At 44.8% G+C, this 7,523-nt stretch overlaps 1 long non-coding RNA gene across 1 annotated transcript; it reads left to right on the top strand.

The window, feature by feature from the left end:
• Window positions 1-259: 259 nt before the first annotated feature.
• On the top strand, window positions 260-4,107 carry LOC134475045 (uncharacterized). Its single transcript, XR_010046012.1, has 2 exons — window positions 260-538; window positions 3,148-4,107. It is a non-coding gene; the product is annotated as an uncharacterized LOC134475045 (long non-coding RNA).
• Window positions 4,108-7,523: the final 3,416 nt, after the last annotated feature.

The raw sequence follows: 7,523 nt of genomic DNA, 5'->3' as shown, positions 1-7,523 counted from the left end.
TAGGGAGCTGAGTGACAGCCCATTGCTGCCTCCCTGCCTCTCTCTCCTATGGGCACTGCATCTGCCTACATTAACCATAATCCTTTCCTGCTTATGTCATGTATCTGGATGTCATGGTGACCCTGTTGAATTCACCCCTTAACCTCTTCCTGTCCCACCTCCTGCCCTTGGCCTATAAAAGATGTAATCACTTCCAGAATAAACAGAGGCTTGATCGGATTATTTCAACTTGCTTTCATCTCTCTTTGTCTCCCCCATGTCTTTTATTTAATCCCCAGTCACCCTCCAGGAGTTCTCCATGGATTGATCTGCAGGCTGGATCAAGTGGCACTCAGCATGGGGGCTCCTGGCACGGAGGAGTTAACAAGGGAGCCTTTCGAGATAGCCAGCTTAAACTGAAAGTGAAACCAAATTGAACCAGAGACCTTGGCTGAGGAGTGAGCAAAATGAATCAAGGATTAAAGCTTAAAGCAACAAGACATTAAATCAAATACTGAGGCCTGTGCAGATGACTACCCAGCGTTCTGCCCGAGTCACGGTGAGTGAACGGCGACCCCCTTCCCTTTCCTGGACATAGGTCAAGCATTGAACGAACACAAAGTGTTTGTGGGAGGCCTTATAAAGGCATGAAAGACAAGAGGGATAAAGGTTAGAACAAAAGAATTATTGCGGTATTTTCAATTTATCCATAAGGTTTACCCTAGAAGGTTCTATAGATACCAAGAGGTGGAATAGAGTAAGAGATGCTTTAAAAGATTATTATAGAGTTTTCGGTCCAGAAAAGGTTCCTGTGACCACCTTTGCATATTAGAATTTAATCTCTGAGCTGCTTGCCCAGAGGCATGCAGATCCTCAGATTGAGGAGACAGTTGCACAAGGCCTTATAGTGCTCCTTCGATAGTGCCTGCCTCCGGCAAGCCGCATGGTGCTCTTAAAATGGCACTTGCTTCACTTTCACCACATCAGCATGGGTCCCTCCCCAAAATTGCATTTCCGGTGATGGAAACAAAGGTACCTCCCCAAGATGGCGCCATACAACCAAAAGACTCATACGCCATTCACAGTGGCTGCTTTAAAAAAAAATAAAGACAGCGGTTGCCCAATATGGCCTTACAGCTGCTTTCATTCTTGCTTTTTAAATTCTCTGGCTGATGGCTGGCTCACACCTACAGATTGGCAAAGATTGGCCCGAGTGACTTTATTGGGTGGCGATCATCTTTTTTAAAGTCAGAATATACAAAAAATTGCAAAGAAACTGCTAGGTGCAATACACAAGCCAGCAATGGGTTCGACCTTAATATGTTAATAGTAAAAGATACCTATGTGTGCAGAGAAGCTAAAAAGGAGCTTAATCCAACACTTTTCACTCAAATTGAAACAGCAGCTACTTGATCATGGAGAAAGCTGCCTACAAAAGATAATATAAGCTTCTCTCTCACTAGCATTAAGCAAGGCCCAGATAAAACCTTTTCAGAGTTTGATTGTTTGATTGCTGCTGCTAGTGGAACCTTTGGCCACGCTGATGCAGGCACTGATTTTGTTGAACAGCTGGCTTTTAAAGGTGCCGGCACCATCTGCTTGGCCACTATCAGACCTCATAAAAATAGAACAGGCCTGACAGAATATATACACCTTTGCTGTGACTGCTGCCTTGCAGGGGTTTGCAGTTGGACAATTCTTGTCTCAGAAGCATGAACAGGACTGTTCTGCCTGTAGAGAGACTGGTCATTTTACAAAAACGACTCCAGAGGTGGAGATTCCAATGTCAATTACTTTGACTCATTTAACTGATCAGAGTGATATTGGTCTTGTCTCTTAAGTTTAATTTCAGCATATGTAAGGATGGGGACAACTGCTAAAAAAATGAGACACACTATGGTAGTTATTATTGTCTTCTCCAATGTCACATCTTAAAAACCTAAGGAGCCTTCATCATCCTGTAATGATTTGATTAGTTCTATAATATGCAGTGTGTATTTAATGTGCTTAAAGATGGACACAACTGTTTGGAGGAAACTAGAGACAATTAAGTAAACAGTAAAGATCTCCAGTAGACTTGCTTTGAAATCTGTATTTCTTTAAATCTTTTTTTTAAAAACTGTTTTGTTCTGTTTTGATATGTTTGGTATTGCCCTCTTTGGGATGAGGAACAAGTGTATAGGACTAATAACCACCTTACTGTGTTTTTGTAGGATCATTGAGCAGAACTGTTGGCAGTGTCACTGTTTGAATGTCACTTTACATGCTTTGGTTTTGTAACCTAAACAGCTATTTCTAAGATGACAATATGTAACTTATTAACTGTTGATTTCTTACCATTTATTTTTTTGTAATTCTGTATTAAGATCACTAGAAAACAAGCCAGACAGATAATAAAAAATTGCCTTTCTTGTGCAATGCACCTCCCAATTCCACACTTTGAGGTTAATCCTAGAGGACAATCCTCAATGCAGTATGGCAAATGGATGTCACCCACTTTCCTGAGTTTGGCAATCTTAAAAATGTTCATGTAACTATATATATTTTTAATGGTTTCATTTATACCTCTCCCCAGACTGGCAAAGCTACCAAAAGTTATTAGCCATATATTAACTACCTAATCAGTTGTGAGATGCCCACAACAATTAAAGATAATGGTCCAGACTATGCTAGTTCTGCCTTTGCTCATTTCTGTCAACATCTTAATATTGATCATATAAAAGGCATACCTTATAACCCTCAAGGTCAAGACATAGTTAAAAGGGCACATCTCTCCCTAAAATTCACTATTGATAAAATAAAAAAGGAGAAATGGTACTCCACAAGGAGGACACCTAAAAATATTCTATCTCATGCCTTATTCATCATTAATTTTTAAAAATTTGGATGCTTCTGGACAGTCAGCAGCCATGCATTTTTGGCATACTGAAACACAAAAGCAATTTGCTTCTGCACTATAGAGAGACCCCCTAACTAATTCAGGGCATGGTCCTGATCCCATTCTCATATGGAGATGCAGTTCAGTGTGTGTTTACTCTCAACAAGATAGAGAAGCTAGATGGCTACCTGAATGCCTCGTAAAATAAGTAGACAGTTCTTCAAAGACCCCATGCAACGCCCAGGAATAATGTCATTTCCTGAGGCACAATCCCCTGTGTTCTCTTACAGGTTACACAACTCCCCAGAGCCTTATGCTGCCTAGTCAGCCTTCTCCTTGAGCTGTACCACACCTATGGTGGATTTCAACCCCTGCCAAACAGACTACAAGTGCTGACAGCCATGCATAGAACCACATGACTGTGGAAGAGGCTCTTCTTGGTCTGGAGGAACATACAGCAGCCAAATAGACTGTGTCCAGTGTTATGCAAAGCATGCTCTAAGACATAGGAGAATGACTTCATACAGAGACAAGAACAAATGGCTGTCAACCCCTTCTCCTCGATATGTGTGTGTGGGGGAGAGTTTTTCCCTTACCTAGTGCCCCTTTTGGGTCCCCTAGCTGCCCTATTGCTTCTCCTTTCTGTGAGTCCTTGTATTTTTCAGAGGATTATGATGTTCATTAATAACCAGATAGAGGCGTTTATGGCAAAGCCCATTCAGGTACACTATCATCAGCTGGAGATGGAAGATCAATAAATCTACTGGGATGGAATTCCCACAAGTGGCCCATATGATGATGCAGCCTAACTGCCCTGGGGCAATGGACAGGCAGTCAGTGATGGGCAACTAGGACATGCATGTAAATTCCAACGGCCACCTAAGACAGGCACAGGACCAACTGCTGTTCTGCAAGCCCATGACTGGTAAGGCCTGTTTGGGTTCATGCAATGAGGTCCTTGACCTAAGACATACACTGTCCAACAGGGCCTGCCATACTCTTGATTAAATAATATAAAAAGGGAGGAGATGTAGGGAGCCGAGTGACAGCTCACTGCTGCCTCCCTGGCTCTCTCTCCTATGGGCACTGCGTCTGCCTACATTAACCATAATCCTCTCCTGCTTATGTCATGTATCTGGATGTGATGGTGACCCTGTTGTATTCACCCCTTAACCTCTTCCTGTCCCACCTCCTGCCCTTGGCCTATAAAAGATGTAATCACTTCCAGAATAAACAGAGGCTTGATCGGATTATTTCAACTTGCTTTCATCTCTCTTTGTCTCCCCCATGTCTTTTATTTAATCCCCAGTCACCCTCCAGGAGATCTCCACAGATTGATCTGCAGGATGGATCAGCCAGGATCTAGTAGGAAGGAAAAGAAAAGAAAATAAATTTACATAGCAAGTTGATGAAAATATTCTGGAAGAGAACACTGGTGAAGGTTTCACAATATGGAGAATGCACTTAATTCTACCAAACTTGTCAACTGAAACAAGACTAAAGTCTTAAATTTTATTTATAATGATTCTATTACTGGCATATCTCTGGAAAATAAGAGTAGCAGTACATAGAATAATAAGTAAATCTAGACAAGAGAGGAATGGCAGGTGTGGGTCAAGATCTACTCTCAGGAAAAGCTCAAGAGGTGATTCCTGCAAGTGTGGGTGATTCCCCAGGAGGTTCAGCTCTGCAGCAGGTGGAGAATTGGAAACATGTGCCAGCTCTTGCTGTGGGGCCAGAACTGGTGAGTTCTGCAGTTGCAATTTCAGCATGCACTGGAATTGCCTCTGCAGTTGCAGGAGGAGAAAACATCACTGACCTTCCAGGGACTTCTCAGGGTCAGATCTTCCCACTACCTGTCAGAGTCAGCTGTGTGCATGAACAAACCCCCAATAAAGCCTCCCAGACTGCATCCCTACACTGACTGTTGAGGGGATCATATTCCTGGGCCTCCCATCAACTGGGCACATTGCTGAGTTCCCTAGCACATTCCCTCCCCTCAAGGCCACAACCCACATCCCAGGGCTCCTTAAATTGTGTCTTAGGCTGCATGGCCTTAGGAGACTCCAGATGGTCCATGAGAAGCGTGAGCTGGTGATCCACCTTGGAATTCAGCCCCAGTGAGGAGTCAAGTACAGGAGATATGGACCTGGGGCAGACAGGGAGGCAGGAGAGTGAGAGGTCTGGCCTCTCTTCTCACACTACCTACACAGATTACCTTAGAGAGGGGCACATGGGTCACTAGCCCAGCAAGTGCAGTGTCTGCTACCACCCTCTCCCAAGTACAGTGTGGCAGTGTGGACCTTGGGATCCCTGAGAGGGTGACAGAATGCTGTGTGGGAAGCAGTCCTTGCTTACAGGTATGACACCACTCCCTTCAGGGAGTGTCCACTTCAGGGAGGCCTGACACAGTGTCTCCCTGCCCTTCCCCACTGCGGGTCAGCTCAACAAAGACACAGACTGATATCTGCCATGTCTTTGCACTCGAGGGCTCAGAGCTGGTGCTTCATGAATATCTGAGAGTGAGGGGTCATTGGTGTCTATCATGGCTTTCTACAGTGTCTAGGACAGGCAAAGATCTGTTGCCCAGTTCTCTTTGCCTCTGTAGAACTCCTCCTGCATGGTCTATACCCACATCTAGGGAGGCCTGGGTGACAGAAAAATTTCCTTGAGGTGAACAATATCTGTTCTGCTGCCAGGGCTGACTCTGTGGCCTCCAAAGAACAGCAAAACTCAAAAGGGCAGTGGTTGCACCTGTTCTGCTTACAGGATCATGGACAATACTCAGAACAGTGTCTTCACACACGGTGTCTTCATGTGTATTTGTGGTCTGATGACACCCAAACACATTCCAATGATACCTGTGGGCCATAGACACTTTGCCATCCCCAAGAATTCCTGCCCTGGGCACACCCCAAACCCCATAGAATAACTCTCTATTCTCCTTTCCAATGAAAAGAACAGTTTTCCCCAAGTGTGGGTCAGTGAAGAGGGGTGAAAGGTCATTCTTGGGAATCAGCACAGTCTCTGTAGCAGGACTTCATGGGACCAAGGCCATAGCTAATCCCTTTCCATGGAGCCCCCATTTCATTCTCAGTGACAGTTCACGCTGGATCCACTCAGCACCCTACAGTTCAGTGTTGTAAACCAAGGCTGAGGTGCTTGCACATGGCCAGGACCTGAATACACAGGTGGCCAAGTCCCACAGGGCTGCTCAGGTAAGAAATTTCCTCCCCAGTATCTGAACTTGTCCTGGATCAGTGTCTTGAGTGGCTGGTGGTTGAGCCTAGGAATACCTGTTGTGGGCTTCCTCTTGTCACTGGGCAACTCTGGCCTGGAACCAATGAGTCCTGGCCTGAGCTGCCCATGATAGTTGGGTGTTTCCAGGTGAGCTTCCTGAAGCATCTGGGCCAAGTGAACCATCCTTTCATACGTTCCCACTTGGTTCCCTGACATGGGGTCCTGATGCTAGGGCCACGAGCCCTGGGAAAGCAGCACAGTGTTCCCTGTTCACTCTCTCAAGCCAGACATCTATGGAGGCCAGCTGTCACCAGACCATGGTACCTGGTGAACAGAGCCTTCAGAGCTCCATTTGAACTTGTCATCAGTGGAGTGAGGTCATGTGTTGGGGTCCACAGTTGAGCCACCCGCTCTGATGCCTCCATTTTTATTGTGAGCTAATCTGTCTCCTCCTTAGAAACAGCAAGTTCAAAAAGTACAAAAATGTGTGTGTGTGTTTAGACTTTGCTAAAATTTGAAGATTTTAATGCAACAAACACGCAGATGCTTCAGATATGGCAGGCAGGGTGCCATACACATTTTTTCCATCCAAAAGATCCTTTCCCTTGAGGATGAGGTGCACAGAATCTTCACTTAGAGATTTCTCAAATTTTGTTTTGACTGTCTTTTCTGGGCTTATGTTAGTTTCATGTTGATTTCATTAAGGAGTATGGAGATGTTCCCAAAATGCCCATAATAATTTTCCTTGAAGGATATGAAATGTTTCATGTTATAACACCCATGTGTCCAGGGGAGGAGAATTCATTGCAAAATTTACTCTCACATGCCTATGAATGATCACTTATTCATTTGTAGATGTTTACCTCAGCCTCACACGGTAGTACTCTGTACTCTGACCTCCTGTGAGGAAGGACAGCATGTGGTGAGGGCAAGGGGAGGCTTTGAAAGGCTGTGGACATCATCATCCATGCTGATGAAGGACACATGGGCATCCATCCTGTGGAACTTGTCTCATAGCCACTGCTATCACTTCCTGTCCTCCCATCCCAAGCAGACCATGTGCTTTGTGTCCCTGCTGGGTAGTTTGTGTTTCCCAGAGGTGATGGCACTGAGCCTGTTCACTGTTGATGCTTTTGGTTGGTCTCCTTCAAGCAGTGTCTCTGTGCTGGGCTCTCCACATACTGCTTCTTATTGGTGGTGGAACCACCACGCACTCTCATGGGGCTGAACCCACCAACTGTAACTTGTTCATGCATCTGTCACCCATCTTCTGATCCCATTTGTTCTGTTTCTGGGTTGGCCCTGCAAAGCCAGCTGCCACAGCCATTCTTTTACATAGTCTTGATTGGACATAGACTTTTATTTCAAAAAAAAAAAAAAGGACTTAGATGTGAAATTGCCCGATTATATGTCTTGTGTATGGTTA

This window comes from Cavia porcellus, unplaced genomic scaffold (genome assembly GCF_034190915.1).
Source record: "Cavia porcellus strain 051 isolate PalLab524CR breed Dunkin Hartley unplaced genomic scaffold, mCavPor4.1 scaffold_50, whole genome shotgun sequence".
NCBI lineage: Eukaryota > Metazoa > Chordata > Mammalia > Rodentia > Caviidae > Cavia > Cavia porcellus.
The sequence above is the reverse complement of the archived record's forward strand: the minus strand, read 5'-3'. Positions and strand labels throughout refer to the sequence as shown.